The sequence below is a fragment of the Mustela nivalis genome (assembly GCF_964662115.1).
Source record: "Mustela nivalis genome assembly, chromosome: 15".
Lineage (NCBI taxonomy): Eukaryota > Metazoa > Chordata > Mammalia > Carnivora > Mustelidae > Mustela > Mustela nivalis.
The window spans coordinates 77,755,258-77,773,283 of NC_139034.1; the positions used below are offsets into that span (position 1 = coordinate 77,755,258).

At 44.3% G+C, this 18,026-nt stretch overlaps 1 long non-coding RNA gene across 6 annotated transcripts in view; it reads right to left on the reverse strand.

Moving 5' to 3' along the window:
• Positions 1-18,026, reverse strand: part of LOC309848821 — a 56,270-nt gene that overhangs the window by 33,021 nt on the left and 5,223 nt on the right. For 4 of the 6 annotated variants that reach the window (XR_014303311.1, XR_014303312.1, XR_014303313.1 and 1 more), the window contains 5 exons: positions 12,676-14,596; positions 6,363-6,563; positions 5,392-5,619; positions 5,122-5,258; positions 2,884-3,000 (listed from right to left, as the gene is read on the reverse strand). This is a non-coding gene — a long non-coding RNA (uncharacterized lncRNA). Of the gene's footprint in view, positions 1-2,883; positions 3,001-3,833; positions 3,967-5,121; positions 5,259-5,391; positions 5,620-6,362; positions 6,564-12,675; positions 14,597-18,026 lie in introns of all 6 variants that reach the window. The other 2 variants (XR_014303314.1, XR_014303315.1) reach the window with 2 other exon arrangements.

Sequence of the window (18,026 nt, forward strand, 5' to 3'; positions counted from 1 at the left end):
GTACTTTCTCTCAAATAAATAAAATCTTTTAAAAAATCATGTCTCTGAGGATTAAATTGATGCTAGGAGAAACATAATGCATATAAAGGATCTTTAGAGGCTATCAAGTGTTACATTAAATGATGGTGATCATTGCTTCTTTTACTACAAATGCTTATTGTGCATCTAGGATACATTGGCCACGGTACTTAGTTATTTAGATGCATTAGCAAACAATTCAAAGTCTATGCCATATATGTTTGAGTGTTGGACAAACAATATAGAATAGATTTCTAATATAAGGTCAGGAGATGACTGGTGACTGATGATGCTTCGATAGAAAATAAAGCAAGGTAAATATATAGAGAATTACAGGTACTGATATTTTGCATCAGATGGTCTCTATGGAGGTGACATTGACGGGGATCCTGAGAGATATGAAGAGGGTAAAGATAAGAAGTTGGTGGTGTTCGACCTCCAGATGTTATTTATAGCCACGGACTTGGATGAGATTATCTAGAAAGGGAATGTTGAGAGAAAACTAGATAAGAGAAGAAGGACACTCCTGTGTGTGTGTGTGTGTGTGTGTGTGTGTGTGTGTATACACACATGTTCCTATAGATTAGTAAGAGAAAGACATATAACCAGTAGAAAAATGATCAGGTGAAATAAATAGACATTTCTCATTAGAGGAAGCCTGAATGAGCAATAAACATATGAAAAGATGTTCAACTTCATCAGTAATTTAGACAAATGTAAATTTTAATCTGCAAAAGATCCCATTTTATACCCACCAGACTGGCATAAATCTAAAAATCTGACAATGCCAACTATTGACGAGTATATCACGGGCAATATCACTTACTGCTCAGGGGTATATAAATTGGTAAACTGCTGTGGGGCAATTTAGGGGCAACTGGGTGTTTCCTAATAGACTTGCAGATGCACATACCCATTCATCTCCACTGCCACCCTCTAAAGTCGTGCTAGGTCTAGTCTGTCTCTGCAATAATGGAATCTAACTGTACTGAGCACAGATCCAAACTACACAACGGACACTGCATAAAGTCACCTGATAAAGGGAGTGACCTCTCTGTGGGTCGGACCTAGACGAGCCACCTCATCTAGGTCTAGAGGCAATGTACCAGCCTCTAAGTCTAGGACTCAGTTTTGGGGGCACTGGTACTTCCTTCCACAGGGGATGTGAGGTTCGAATAGGAGATGATATAGAATCTGGAAGTTGAAAGAAGCAAATGAGGTCTGGACAAGGAGAAGCTGGTGGCAGCAGAAGAGTCCAAGGAAATGCAGTCAAAGGAAATGCTGCTGAAAACAGCAGTTACAGGGGACAAAGAACAGAGAATATTCTGGAAAGGAGGGTGTTGCACATCCAAGGAGAACACACAGTCTGCTAGTGGCATTGAGTGTCTGAAAGTACATACTGGTTGCCTCAATCTTTCATTTTTTTTTTTTAAAGTTTATTTGTATTGATTTATTTAGGTAATCTCTACACCCAACATGGGGCTCGAACTCAGGACCCAGAGACCAAGAGTCATGTGCTCTTCCAACCGAGCCAGCCAGGCGCCCCTGAGTCTTTTATTTTTAATATCTAACCCACTGTGCTTAAATCTAGATCCGAAGTAAGTAGCTCCTTCCCTTATGTCAAGAACCACTACCTTAAAGAAACCATTCTACATTTTCCAAACCACTTTTGGGGGCACTAGAACTATTTGCTGGCTTCATGGTATTTCAAAAGGATTGTTTTATGAAGCTAATTCTTGCAACTGTATCTTTTATCACTGCTGCTGCTTTCAATTCATCTGACTGGAATCTGCTGCGGTGTCCTCCAATGAAACAAGGTCAGTCCGTGTGAAAATTTTTGTTCTAAACATTTCAAAGGGTCTATTCTTGCTTTGTCCGTGGGGGGATTGAAGTGTGGGGACCTGTGGGCTGGGTTTCATTTCTTTTCTTTATTTTTTTTTTCCTTTTTCCTGTCATAGGTCAGAAACTGTAGTATTTTTTGCCTCTGAGCCAAAGAGAAAAAAGAAAAATGTGACATGACTTTGGCCCCACCTGTCCAATGAGTGGCAGGTCACTTCTGGGTCCCAAAGTCTATCTGGAGGGGCACCTGGGTGGCTCAGTGGGTTAAGCCAAAGTCTATCTGGTCATGTTCCTTTAAAGTGTCCTCTAGTCATGACTTTTTTTTTTCTTTGAGATAGACGGGAGATAACTGTGGGTAGGGGTGATGGTAACAATGTTCTCAGGGCAGAGAAATGTGTGGGGGCAGGATTCCCAACAGAAAACCTGGGCTGGACACCTTTGCAGCAGAGGCGGCTTTCAGAGGAGCAGAAGCACTCTTACATGAATTCAGGTTAATTGCTGCTAAAATTATAATGGGTTTTCTTTCTCTCTCTCTCTCTTTGGGTACTCTTTATTGTCACAAGAAAAAAAACCCTAGGAAATGCTACAAAAATACATTCTGTCAAAAAAGGAAGTCCTTTGCGCTTGTCCTCAGCAAGCCCTATGGTGGTGAGGTTTCTCTGTCAGCAGACTCAGACCTACCCAGTTTCTGAGCCAATATTTATGAAGGCAAAAGCATATCAGTCTCTTTCCTCACTTCCAACACCATCACTACCAGGTTGCGTTAAGAATTTGTTGGCCTTTGAAAGGCCTGGTACCTCCCGGGTGGAGTGCGGGCTCTGTTACGGGCTGAATTGTGTTCCCACGAAATTTTCGTGTTGAAGCTGTAACCTCCATCCAGCGGCTCAGAATGTTACTATATTTGAAGATAGGGCTCTCAGAGATGTAATTATGGCTGAATAAGGTCATTCTGGTGGGCCCTAATCCCACCTTAATGGGATGATTGGTGTCCTCGTAAGAACAGGAGATTAAGACACGGGAACTCACCGGGAAGACCATGTGAAGATACAGGGAGCAAACAGTCATCCACAAAGCAAGGAGGGAGAGGTCCCTGAGGAAACCAATCCTGCTGACCCCTGGATCTAGGACTTCCAGCCTCCAGAACTGTGAAGACATAAATTTTTGTTGTTTCACACCACCCGGTACTTTGTTAGGGCAGTCCTAACAAACAAACAAACAAAAAAAGCAAACCCCACACATTCATTCTCGGTAGATACCAACTCTTCCTTCCTCCTCATTCAACAAGCCACTATGAATGGACTTCTGCCAGGATCACTCTCTGTCCTGAAGCCCTCCCTTAAACTGGGGGTGGGCAAGCTTCTCCTGCTGAGTGCCAGATAGTAACTATGTTAGACCTGAAGTGCCAAGAGGCAAGCAAGAGAGAGTATTATGTAGTTGCTAATATAAATTTAAAACATAACACCTCTGCCTGTGGACCAGTGTTCCTAGCGGCATTATTCACAGCAGCCAAAAGGTGAAAACAACCCCCGTGTTCCCCAATAAGACAAACGGATAAACAAAGTGTGGTATATCCATACAACGGAATATTATGCAGCCTTTAGAGGAAGGAAAGTCTGACACGTGCTACAACATGGATAAATCTTGAAATAATATTTTAGGACTGTCACACGGCACTGCTAACGGACTTAATGCCACTGAACTGCACACACGAACACTGTCAAAATGGTAAAATTCATGTTAGGTGTCATTTGCTACCACAACCACCACAACAAAAAGGCTATTCCCCTGCCCCAAATGTAACCCATTTAAAAATATTAAATACACGGCTGGAGCTGGGGCACGGGTGGGGAGGAGGGGAGATAGACTGGCGCATAGACCCTAGCGTTCCTACTCCTGCCCTAAACTTCTGAGTTAGTGTCCTGCCTCCATCCTCTCTTTCCTAACAGTGAGCGAGAGGTGCGCTGTAAACAGATCACCTGTAACTGGCAACGCTCTGGATGGTTCCCCTACACCAGGTGCTCTGGGTTTTTGTTTTGCATTTCTCCATCATCCTGTGCAGCTGGATGTTTGCAGACGTGTTTGTTGGCTTTGGAGTCTTGTCCATTGAGGCTATGGATGAGATGTTTAAAGGCTTTGCTTGGGGAATGCGTCCTCCATGGAGGACACAGACAAATTTAAAAATACGATTCTGGTTTTATTATAACAGGACCACACTTGAAACGTGAAATAAGAAAACAAAGCCGAGCACATTGCTTATAGAATGGCGAAGTGCTATGCTGGCTAGACTCTGTCTCTCCGTGTGGAGCACATGTTGACTTACATAGGGTTCTTGGGAACATGAACTCTGGGTTCAGAGCCTTTCCAAGGCAAGAGGGGGTTGCCATCATCTGGAGAAGTGTGGTTGCTGGCTGAGTTTTTATCGATCGGTTGGGAATCAGTTATGTTTATTAAAGTGAGCCAATTTCTCACTGGCTTGTTTTCATAAGATAGGGGTTGAACTAATTGGTTAACTTGTAAAAGCAGGTTCACTGGGACAAGATGTCATTGATCAATTGAATGGATATAAAACAGGTTCTAGTGGTTACTTGTTATCATGGCTACAGAACCATCAGGTTTTCCCTAAATTGGTGGGAACTTTTCGATTTTCATGTTTAATCTGTGTAGCTATCTCTCCAGCCATTAAAACTCTTTGTTAATCTCCATGACAAAGACTGCCAATTGCCTACTTAATATCTATTCTCTCTTCCTTACTAATAGAGCCCTGTTTTTGTTTTTTGTCTTTTTTAAAGATTTTTATTTATTTATTTGACAGAGAGAGATCACAAGTAGGCAGAAAGGCAGGCAGAGAGAGAGGAAGGGAAGCAGGCCCCCTGCTGAGCAGAGAGCCTGATGTGGGACTCGAGCCCAGGACCCTGAGATCATGACCTGAGCCGAAGGCAGTGGCTTAATCCACTGAGCCACCCAGGCGCCCTGTTTTTTGGTTTTTTAAAAATATTTTATTTATTTGTTTATTTAGGGAAAGAGAGAGAGAGAGAGAGCATGCACACATGGGGCAAGGGCAGAGGGAGAAGCAGATTCCCCCCCACTGAGCAGGGAGCCCCATCCCAGACTTGATCTGTGGACCCTAGGATCCTGATCTGAGCCCAAGGCAGACTCTTAACCGCTGAGCTACCAGGGGCAGGAGTACTGTTTTTGTGAAGGGTAGCCCTGTTCCCAGTTCACCATGTGACACAGTCCTAACCAATGAGATGTGGGCAGAATTACCGGGTCCTGGTTTTGGGAAAACTACTTCAAAGCTGAGCAGGCGGTAGGCATGCCCCTTTTCTCCTTCCTCCCTGGAAGATCAAATGTCCCGGGTGGCGGGTCAGAAGCCATGGATCCGTGGCAACTACAGAAATCCCCTAATGACGGCAGATCAGAAAGAGAGAAAGAGAATCCGGTGAAGCTATTGTATCAGTGCTGGACCTGTGGTTGCTAGGATACAAAATACAAAATTAAAACCAAAACCAAAACCAAAACCTCTGTTTGGCTTACCTACTATGAGTTGAGTTTTCTGTTCTGTGTAGCCAAGCTGATTCCCAATCGGTAAGCCTGCCCCTGTGGGGGTTTTGTTTTGTTTTGTTTTGTTATCTCTTCCCTCATAATCCTATCAGCGGCACCCAGGCATCCTAGTTGCCCAGCAGAGTTCTCGACCCCCATGCGACACGCCATCAATATATATTTGTTGAGTGTGTCATTCCCAAATAAGGATTTTTTTTGTGCCTTGTAATATAAGACAATAAGTATAAAAGACAGTAAGTATAAAATGTCATCTACAAAGTATTCTTGCCAGAAATATTTAACCTGAATCCAACCATGGAGAAACTATTAGACAAAAGCGGAGACCATCTACAAGAACTCACCAGGACTCTCCCAAAAAGTTCCGTGAGACACAACAATCATCTATCAGGTGGGAGGAAGGATTATTCTAGGTCAAAAGAGACTAAACATACAGAGCCACCAAATGCAATGTGTGAATCCTGGATCAAACAACAAATGGTATCGGTGTCGCCCACTGGACCAGGACTTCCTGGCCCGAAATCCCGAAGACACCCTCAAGGGCTTGTGTGTAGTGGAAAAGGCGCTTCTCCAAGGGTAGATCCCCCACTCACAACCCCACACATGCCACTCAGATCAAGACACTGGGAGAGTTGTCGACTTTGGAAAACACTTTGTATAGCTGGGATCTAGAAATCCAGGAGTTTCTTCATGGTTGCAAAGATCAACACAACCAAAGAGACTTAGGGAAACCCTAACATCAGAGAGGCTCCTGCAGGAAGGGATGAAACATTGTAACCAACACATGACAACCGCCCCACCCAAGGCTGCTTTTTGGGGGTGAGTGCCCGAGGCCAGGGCTACCGGGCTACCCCTGGCCATACACAGCCAGTGTGGTGCCAGGGCTGAGAGGAGGGACTACAAAATGCCTTCTTGCCCAGTGGGGAGGGACACCGGGGTGCTCCTACCTGAGTGCTGTGTTGGGGAAACACCGTTAGACCAGGGCCCACTAGGGGGCGGTAGAGTACAGTGGTTGTGGTGCAGGCTCTGCCTGGGCAGCGGGATCAGTCCTGGTTTCGCCACTTAACAGTTGGTGACCTGAGGCGAGTCACAACCTCTCAGAGCTTTGGTTTCCTCATCCATCCGGAATATGGAGATGAGAACACTGTCTACAACGGAAGTTTGTTCTGGTTAGTACACATGACTGGCATACTGTAAATACTCAGTTAGTATTAGCTACTAGGGGCTGCCTGCCTGCCTCTGTTGGTGGAGTGTGCAGCTCCTGATCTTGGGGTTGTGAGTTCGAGCCCCAGTTGGGTGCAGAGATCCCTGCAAAACAAAATCTTAGAAAAAAATTCTAAGAAAAAAAAAGACAATTTGGGTTAAAAATATATGTATTAGCTTGTAGTATCAGCCACTGGGACAAGGGGAGAGGCCTGCTTCTGTGCTTACACATCCGGGGGTATGTGTGCAGCAGAGCAAAGCAGGACACCGCTCATTGGAACTTATGAAGCAAGGCCTGGAAAAAGCCGCTCACGAAGCTGAGTTGAGGAATGAATCACCAACTAGAGACATGTGACCCACCAGGCCAGGGGCTACCCACCCATTCCCTCCAGCTGTAACCTTGTTTTTGGTCCTGTTTTAAAAATATTTTTTTTCATTGTGGTAAAATGCATATAATACAAAATTCACCATCTTAATCATTTCTCAGTGTACAGTCATGGCATCAGGTACTTTCATACTGTTGAGCAAGCCTCCCCCACCACCACCTAGAGATCGCTCTTCATCTTGCAAAACTGAAACTCGGTACCCATTCAACATGAACTCCCCATTTCCCCTCCCCACCGTGCCCTGCCAACCACATTCTATTCTCTGTCTTTATAAAAGTGATTACTCTAGGTGCCCCCATAGAAGCAGAAGCATACAGTCTTTCTCTTTTTAAGACTGGCTTCTGTAATGCCCTCCACATGGTTCATTCACGTGGTAGCACGTGTCAGAATTTGCTTCATTTTTATGGCTGAATTATAATAACCCCTCACATGTATACACCACATTTTGTTTTTCCATTTGTTGGGTCGATGGGGGGAACCCTTTGGTTCCTTTTCAACCAGATGGTCCATCAAGACTTTCTGGAAGGGATTAAGCAACCACGGGAATCAGCGGTTGACCCTGGAAATGAGAAGAAATCTCCAATATGGCGGAGGAGTAGGAGAACAAGAAATGATTTGCCAATGAGGGAGGAAAAAATTTCAGCCAGTGTACAGACCTGCAAGTGTATTTAGTCCCTAAATGTCACTCAAACGGTTGAGAGGTGGCCCATGACCTTCATCGTCTCTCCATCCCAAACCTATGCTTCTCTACTTAGCTTCGTGGTGCTAGGCTGAGAGCTGGCAAACCGTGCATTGGGCTCTACCAGTTTGGGTGCTGCAGGGAGGCTACAAGCCTGGAGGAAGAACAAGGGCCCTGGGACCTTCCTTCTGCTTGTGATTCCTCTGAGCAATACCCCCCAGCAATGCCTCTCCCCCCAGGAGAGGCAGGGCCTTCCTGCAGTAGGAGCCGAACCCTGCGTCCAGGTGGTCCCGCACTTGCAGATCTGCAACATCTCGCTCTTGACCTTCACCGACTGGCCAGCACCCGCTCCCCTGATGACGGGGTTCCAGTCCCAGGGGAACACTCTTCTAAGTTGTAATATTTTAACGATTCCAGACATTTCCCTTTTGTTTGCCTATCCCAAGAGCTGGTAGCGGTCTCCTCTGTGGTGTCTTGGGTTGTCCTGGAGTAGATTAACAATTCTTTATGTTTAATTCTCTCTTTTCAAGTTATTACTGTAGGAATAGTTATTACTGTAGTTTTAGTCTTCTGGCTTGATTCTAATTGATGCAGCCCCAACCGCTATTTCAAAACTTTAATGCCTTCCAGCCTCTGTGCTTCCAGGCCCCTCCCCCTAGTAAGGATGACCTGGCCTCCTGTTTCACTCAGAAAATTAAAGCTGTGCCTGGGTGGCTCATTCAGTTAAGAGTCTGACTTTGGCTCAGGTCATGACCTCGGGGTCCTGGGATCTAGTCCCGCATCTGGCTCCTTGCTCAGCAGGGAGTCTGCTTCTCCCTCTCCCTCTGCTTGTGCACTCTCTCTGTCTCTCTAAAACAAACAAATCATTCTTTAAGAAGAAAGAAAATTAAAGTCATTTAGGTGACCTCAAACATGTCTCCCCCAACACCAGCCAATCTATAAAAATTTCTAGAGCCAACTGCCTTTTCTCAGTCTCAGAGGATAAGGCATTTCTTTCTGTTCTTCCATGGGTGTTTTTGAGCCCAACCCCTCCAACGTCCCCTGTTCTGCTCTATCCCTTGTACTTTCTCTCAGTTTTTCTCTCAATTCTTTTTTTTTTTTTAAAGATTTTATTTATTTATTTGACAGAGAGAGAAATCACAAGTAGGCAGAGAGTCAGGCAGAGAGAGAGAGAGAGAGAGAAGCAGGCTCCCGCTGAGCAAAGAGCCCGATGCGGGGCTCGATCCCAGGACACCGAGATCATGACCTGAGCCGAAGGCAGCGGCTTAATCCACTGAGCCACCCAGGCGCCCCTTCTCTCAATTCTTAATACATTCTTTTCTCTAGAAAAGCTGTCTGGGAAGCTAAGGATGAGTCAAAGGGTTGGCAGGAACCCTTTTCCTCTTTTGTTAGCCACATCTTTATTTCCCCCATAGAATGTCCACCCAAGTCTGAGTTCACAGACAAGCTCTGCATTCCCAGCATCCAGCACAGTGCCTGGCAGGGAGGAGGCAGGGGACAATAGCCTATGTTTGCTGAATGGGTCAGTAGACAGTTGCTGAAGGAATCAACAAATGGGTGGGATTCTGTGGTTAGCAGAGCTCACAGCACACCCTCCAGTCAGGTTTCTCGGTGTGCAGTCCTTGGGCCACCAGCACCAGAATCACTTGGGACCTTTTTGAAAATGCTGACTCACGCGTGAGTGGGTGGCTCAGTCGGTTAAGCATCTGCTTTCAGCTCATGATCCTGGGGTCCTGGGATCAAGTCCTGCTTTGGGCTTCCTGCTCAGTGGGCAGTCTGCTTCTCCCTCTAACTTCCCCTCTACTTGTGATCTCTCTCTCTTTCATGCTGTCTCTCAAAAAAATGAATAGATAAAATCTTTTTTTAAAAAAGAAAAAAAAGAAAGAAAATGCCGACTTAAAACCGCATTGATTGGGGTATGTCAGTGCAAAACGGGAGCTAACTGAAAGAGCTCTCAGAGGCCAAGCTTGAAATAACTTGAGCAACAAAACGAATGAAGGGATAACCCAAATTATAGAATTTATAATTTACAAAATAAATTTCCATGAGTCTATACTGAATTAAATAAATGGTTGAATAAATAATGGGGGAGGAGAGACAAATCTCCTGTACAGAAGAATTCCAAATAATTTATATACATACCACAGCTTCAAAGAAGTGGAACATAACTGCCTGCCCAAGGGTGGGCTGCCCGTAGTGACTTCCTTCCAGACAGGACGGTAGGAAAGGGGTAGCAGGTAATTTTCCAGTGGAGAAACCTGACTGACAACAGCCTCAACCAGGTGATCAGGGTCAACATAGGCACTGATGAGTCCGATTCAGAGTACGTATGCTTGACATCGTGTGATGAAAATAGCATTTTACCTCTGTGGGTATTTTCCCCAATAATATGGCCTCAATATATAGCCAATATAGCCTCAGTCTTCTCATGAGAAGAACATCAGGCAAGTTCCAATGAAGGGATACCCCGCACATTTCCACCAGTACTCCTCAAAACTGTCAAGGTCATGGAAAACAAGAAAAGTCAGAAAACTGTCACAGCCAAAAAGAGCCTAAGGAGACATGATGCTCAATGCAATGGGGCATCCTGCATGGGGTCCTGGAACAGAAATGGGACAGTAGGTAAAAACTAAAGCTGTCTAAATAAAGTACGGACTTTAGTTCATCATGATGGATCAATACTGGTTTCCTAATTGTGACCAATAGACCACAGCAATGTAGGATGTTATAACAGGAAGGCAGATGTAGGGTTTATGGGACTCCTTTGTGATATCTTCCCAATTTTCCTGTAAAGCCAAAGCTTTTCTAAAAAGTGAAGATGACTAAAAAAATTTTTCTTAATTCAAATTCCTGGGCCTCCCCTCAAAAGCTCAGGGAATGAGCCTCGGGGCTCCGCATTGGAAACACGCATCTCACTGGTTTCATGCACACTCAAGTCGAGACACCAGGGTCTTAGAGACTCTGCTCAGAGACAGAGAGGTCCCTTGCTAACTGTGGTTTAGATCCATGCCACCGTGTTGCTCAGCTCCAGGGTCACCCTTGATATTGTGTCCAATTCATAATGTTAGTGGTACCCCAAGGCACTGTGGAGCAGACACCCCACACCCATCGCCTCTCCGCACCATTGCTTTGATCCGTCTACGTGTGTTACTGCGAGCCAGTGTTTAACAGCTGGGAAATTCTTTATGAAAGTCCAAAGCTCTGGGATGCATTTCTGTTTCCCCCAGTCCCTCACGACATCCCAAGCAGAGCTTAGGAGTGGCTCAACTTCTTAGATGGGACACATGGTGGTCAGCTCTACGTGACTCTTTCACTCCCTATTGTTCCGAACTCTTCAGAGGCTGTTATTAACATGCTCAGATTGTCAACTTCTTTATGAAAACAAAACAAGACAAACCCCCCAAAACAGCTCTCTGTATCTGGGTCACTGTCAAAAGAGGGAACATGAAAGATAAATCGAGTGAGCCTATGTCTTTAGAAACAGGCAGAATGGTCTTGTTTCTGTCAGTGGGAGAATGGTCCTCGTGTGATTAATGCACCTGCAAAGTGTGTCTGTTGATTGCCCAGTCTGCTTCTCTCCGTGAGGGCCCCTGTGGACATCTGAGGCCTCATCTCAGGCCAGCGAGAGATGCCACAGTGATAAATGGGCCAAAGGTGGGTCCTGGAGGAAGGAGGAAGCGGGGAATGGTCTCCTCTCCCTCTGTGTGCTATTCGCACACCCTGGGCAGCTAAGCGAAGCCAGAACCTGAATTCCTGGGGCCTTCGTCAAATGGCGTGAACGCACTGTTCTCATCCTCCATTTCTAATTACTACTTGAGGAACGAACTGTCTCCCCAGAGTTCTGGCACAAACAGACGGGCTCGATTTGGACAACTGTTTTAGCCTCCTTGCCCGTGTTCAGAGTATAATTATGGAAATTATAATAATAATCACTGCAGGAACTTACTCTGGGCAAGACTTGTTCAAAGAGTGTTCTTTGTAATGTATTAAGTTATTCAATGCCCAGAGGCCCCCTAGAGGCAGGTGTTATTATTACCATCTTTCCCTCTTCGCAGACGAGGAAAGGGAGCGAAAGGGGCCTGTCTGGGCATCTACAGGTAGTTGAGAATGGAACTAGGATTTGAATCCAGGCTCGGGCTCTCACGTAATTCCGGCTCTCCCAAGAGTCTTACTTGAAGTATGGCAAGGTGCCATAAAAAACACAGGAAACATAACTACCTCTATTTTATGTACATACTTGTGTTCACATTTCACAGCAGTAACATGTGACGTCTGGTAAAAGTATACAGATCATTTCTTTTAAATACAATTGTTGCTTAGAGGCCCCAATCTTTTCATATTTGGTATGATGGACTGCTGGCTGGCATTTATATGAACTACCAGGAATAAAAGTTATTCTGTTCTTAATGAGCATGGAATAATTTTTTAAATGATAACACTTTATCTTAAGAAATCAGGTGGATTGTTTTCCTTATCCATGCAGCTCAATGGTTTATCAGCCGATTGTGTTAGAAGCTCTTTTCCTTTCCTTTAGGAAGTCTGCAATAAGAGATTAGGCCTCATCAGTTATCATCACAAATATGTCACGATCATTATTTGATGCCTCTATTTTGTATGTGGATTCTCATATACCATTTAAACTTCATGGTGGTTGGGTGCCTGGGTGGCTCAGTGGGTTAAGCCGCTGCCTTCGGCTCAGGTCATGATCTCAGGGTCCTGGGATCGAGTCCCGCATCGGGCTCTCTGCTCAGCAGGGAGCCTGCTTCCTCCTCTCTCTCTCTCTCTCTCTCTGCCTGCCTCTCTGCCTACTTGTGATCTCTCTCTGTCAAATAAATAAATAAAATCTTAAAAAAAAAAAAAACTTTAAACTTCATGATGTAAGAACATGTGGAAAATTGGAGAGAATTAAAAAAAAAACAATCAAAGGGTTGAATAGTTACTGGAAATATTTAGTCTGGAGAAAAGAAGGCTCAAAGTGTTTGAAAAACTCACTTCTGGGATGAATAACACATCAGGAAGATCCTGAACAGATGTTCGAGTCATCTGGTGGCTGGTGGAGCAGGTTTGGTTGCGGATACTACGCAGATCAACTGTAATGGAGTAAAGGAGAGGTATCAGCACCAGAGATCAGGATTGTAACCTACAATAGGCATGTTTTCAGGGGAAGAACAGAAGAGCACCAAGTCAGGGTCTATTAAAGGACACTCAGTGAGACGAACATGGGATTCTAGGGACTATCCAAAATTAGTATCAGGATCCCACCACTTCTACGAGTGTTCCTTCCTCCTCAGAGTCAGGCTTGCTCACTCAGGGTCCATCTGAGTCCAAGCTGGTCGGCATGTTTGCAGAGGTAGAACCTCCTTGGCCTGCACATGAGGACAGACTACTATCTGCTGGCTCAGAAAACTGAGGTTGTTATTCTTTCATATCTTTTTGGCCCCTGGTGGGGTGCTCACTGCTGATGAATCCCTTATAAATAAATATTCCAATGCCATAGTTATGTCCAGAAGGACATAAATAATTGCCAAATCAGAACAATCACCTCACTTTAACCTTTGAACCAACCCCAGTTCCTATACGTACATAATTGCACTGAAATAACATAAAGAGGAATGTTAAATCCCCTTGTTTATGTGGTTCTACCAGCAGAGTTTCTGAAACTTCCCTAGAACTTATCTTTTTTTTTAAGTTTATTGATTGTTTTTAGTCATGTCTACACCCAGTGTGGGGCTTGAACTCATGACCCCAAGTTCAAGCATAGCATGCTTTTCCGACTGAGCCAGCCAGGTGCCCTAGAACACAATTTATCTTGTAGTGGTTTCGGAAATCCTTTGTCTATACTTACATGTAGATGTTGGATAGCTGAACAATCTGAAGCCCATCCAGTTGTCAGAAAGAGAGGGAAGCAGCAAGGATGACTTGATGCTGCCTTTCCCTCATTCCTCTCATTCAATTGAATATATATATCTAGAGGCCTACTGTGTGCCAATCACTGTGCTAAGCCTCGGGGAAACAAAGATGAAAGACAGGTCCTGCTTGCAGTTGTGTGGAGGAAACAGGCAATTAGACAATGACCTACAAGTAGAGTGGACTCACGTTGATAAAGGAATGCAATGTACAACGTGCAAAATGAGCCCAGGGGTGTGGAGTTCAGCTGCCATCACAGAGCAATAGACCTGAACTTCTCAGGTTTCTTTCAGAATTGGTTTGAGTGACTGGACCACAGATTCATCTACAGAGGAAGTATGAAGTGAGTCATGACCGTGAAAGAGATTGGTACAGGGAGAAGTAGGAGGTTGGAGCAGGTGAGTGAGCGAGTGATAGTTTCTCCTTGATGCTAGGTAGACCAAAACCACTGCCTTAACAGAGAAGTTTTAGATTTGGTGGACACAATGGGTGGGAAGATTTTACCGGTGCAGTTTTTGGTTTCTATCTTATCATGTACATGACATAGGATCAAAGAAATTGTCACCTTTGGGACAGTGGGGTTCCTATAAACAACACCATTACCCTATGGTTGCTGGGCAGAAGTAAAATCTCAACATAGATTTAACCTAGGTAGAAATTAAGAAAATGCAAAGGGAAACAGGTGAATGGCAGATAGAAGAGGAACTTTTAAAATATGAATTAAAGAGGAAAGCCAAGGGTCACCTAGGACTGCCATAAAAAGTACACAACCTGGGGGGCTTAAAACAATAGAACTTCCCTGCCTCACAGTCCCAGAAGCTGTCAGTCCCAAATCCAGGGGTCAGCAGGGCCGTGCTCCCATGGAAACCTGGAGGGCAGGACTGTTTCTTGCCTTTTTCAGCTTCTGGTATTTGCTGGCCATCCCTGGTTTTCCTTGGCTGGTGGGGACAGCACTGTGATTTCTGCTTCCGTTGTCACAGCGTGATGTCCCTGGATCTGTAAGAGTCTAAGAGAGCAGTTATATGGAATTAGCTCCTACCCTACTCCATAATGACCTCATCATAACCAGTTACATCTGCAATGACCCTATTTGCAATGAAGGCCACATTCAGAGGCACTGGGGGTACAATCTCAATATATATTTTTTTGGTTACACAATCCAGCTAATAACACTGAGGAGGATAAAAGAGAGCCCCGGGCTTCTTTCTCCATAAAAAATAGAAAGACTAAAGTCAGGGGTGCCTGGGTGGCTCAGTTGGTTGTCTGCCTTTGGCTCAGGTCATGATCTTGGAGTCTTGGGACTGAACCCCATTTGGGGGCTCCCTGCTCAGCGGGGAATCTGCTTCTCCCTCTCTCTGCTCATGCTGTCTCTATCATCAATAAGCAAAATTAAGTGGCATAGAATTGTCACATCAGTTTTCAGTACTTCACTTTGTATTTCTAGCTTATATTCTGAAATTCTGAAATATTTTCATGTGTTCTTTTTTCACTGGTTGCTGTGGTAGTGACACTCTTCCTGCGTATGCACAGTTCAATTGCATTTCTACAGATTTACAATAAAAAATACTGCCAATAATGGAAATAAGAATGATAAAAAATTTCCTACATAATATTCTCGTGATTATCTCACCATGGAAAAAGGAGAAATAAAAGATCAAATGGGTGCCTTTTGCTTTGGAACATTATGTTGAATACATGAGTTTGAATCAGTTTGAATCAAGGTGCTACTGTTCAGCATAAACCGGCCATAAAGATGGACAAGCAAGCAAGATGAAACATTGAAGGTGATAATCTCTCACATCTCTGAGTAGGGCTTAAAAGTGAGCAGGTGAGAGATAGGCTCCCACTTTTGTTGAAACAACCCTGGGGAAGTAGATCTGTGGGTTTTCGCCTTGCTTTGATGGGCAGGAGATGTCTGGGCTGTTTGGGAAGAGGACACAGCCTGGTCAGGGGATGGAATTATGATGTTTTGCCCATCTTTCCTGTTTTGATGATGTCCTACAATCCAGCTTGCACTTTGGCAAGGATCTAGGGCAGCTACCCCGAGAGGAGTCACTTATATAGTACCAATCAGTAGCCATATCCATTAAGAGGAAGAAAATGTTGGCCCTATGAAAATGGCCCATGCTGAGACCAGAGGTGATATAGGGTAAAGGGAATTGGTCTCACTTCCTTTTCCCCACTTCTAGCGGATGCTGCTGGTGTCCCAAATATATCCTCTCTGTCCATTCAGAGGCACAGTGATTGCATCCACCTATAGATATCTTAGCTTGTGTGGTATGTGGAAGTAAGGAGGTCAGAAGTGATGCCAGGCAGGGTGCAGGGCAGAACGAGAGGGCAGAAGGCCGCCGCAGAGCAGAGTGAAAACTAGAGCAGGACGAGCAAGTGCCTGTCTGGTATGAACAGATGGGACATGTTGTATGGACACAAGAGAAGTAACCTTAACTTAGCCTCCGAGAAAGAGCAGATGGTCTGGGTGGAGAAGATGAGGAAGTGTGACAGTCTCACAAATGTGACAGGTTCTATATGAATGATTTAAAAATACTTCCTGATGGGTAATGATGAAGCAACCGAAAACTGATCTCCTATTCTGAAATCCCGCCACACGTTAGGGCCTCACTCCATCTCTAGAACTCAGATCCAGAGGGCCCCATGCTTTGATGTGTGATGGGAAACAGAGCTGAATCAGAAAAAGAAAGAGCTCTAGAGAAATAAGGTAGTAGACTAGGGTGGGTACTGGAGGAAGACCAGAAGAAAAAGGCAAACCAACCCTATCACTTCCTAACCTTCCCCACCATAATTTCCATACAGAAATTTCTCAGCCCAGCTTTCTTAGGAGTGTGCCACGAAAATATGAAGCCTACGGGCAGAAAGCTATCAGCCCTATGGCCCAAGACTTACTCCCCCACTACTCCCGTGGAGTCTTAGTTCCCAAATGCAGCTTTAAAAAAAAAAAAAAAAGATTTTAATAATTTATTTGAGAGATTGGGAGCATGAATAAGGGGGAGGGGTAGAGGGGAGAGGGAGAAGGAGAAGCAGGCTCCCCACTGAGCAAGGAGCCAGATACGGGCTCCATCCCAGCACCCTGGGATCTTGACCTGAGCCAAAGGCAGATGCTCCACCCACTGAGCCACCCAGGCACTCCCCTGCCCTCCAGATGCTTTGCATGCAGTCTTGCTCTGCTCACTCACAGGGGTGGGCTACAAGTGTGGACAAATTGCTCACGGGTGGCCCTCTGGGACCAATGGGAGTCGTGGAGAAAGACACCAACCCCTGCCCGCCCGCCCCTCCAGTGGGATGACTTGTGGGCACAGGCTCCACATGCTCACAGTGCTAATCTGTTTGCTAACTCACCTCCGTTGGCTTCCGCCCCTCCTTTCCCTGTCTCATTCCCCATTCTCTCACTGGTCTTTCCTAGGACAGCTTCCAGATAACTTGAAACTTTGTCCCAAAGTCTGCCTTGGGTGAGACCCAAGCTAAAACAGATGGGGATCATCTGAAATATTTTTTTAATTAATTGATGAAACTTACTGAGATTCTAATTCTATTAAAAGAAATCTCAAATGTTGTTACATTTTGTTGCTTCTGCAGGAATTGTTCCACTGCACTGAAACCCTTTCCATCTAAATATGCAGTTGGGAACTCTCTGATATAATAATGTTAAAGAAGATGTTCCCCCTAAATCACGTTTTAGTTCAATTAACATTTCCTGCAAATTGGCTAATATGTGGCATCATTTTCAAGTGGATTAATCACCTAATTTGATATTAAAAATTCACACTGATCTCTAGACTTAACCGTTCTATGTTTTTAAATAGCATGAACATTAGCAATACAGTCCCAGACCAGTCTTTTAGACCTACCTGGTCTTATCTCCTACGGATACAGGAAATGTGAAAATTCTGGGCAAGAAAGCATCTCTTAAAATGACCTACGTTTGTTGAAAAATGATACTTCCTTCTTCTTTAGTAATCTTAATCTTATTGACTTGTAGTTTAAAGGCTTCATTTAAACATTTCTGGTACATATGATTATCTATGTCAAATCACTTTGTAATATTCCAATATCAGTATTTCTCATTGATTGAAACAAAAATTGCATGTTAGTATCAAAGAACAAAGTATTTTAAAGCAATTTTCTCTCTGAAGTTTCTACCTTTGCCAACTCTGTGTCTCTATATAATATTCACTTAATCTTGGTGGATTGGATTGGATTGGATGGGTCCTTGTTCATTCATGTAAATGAATTGGAAAAAAAAACTATACTGTGCATATGGACACTTTCAAATATTCAATGGAGTATTCTCAACACCTTTTCTTTTCTTTCTTTCTTTTTTTTTTTTAAGATTTTATTTATTTATTTGACACAGAGAGATCATAAGTAGGCAGAGAGGCAGGCAGAGAGAGAGAGGGAAGCAGGCTCCCCACTGAGCAGAG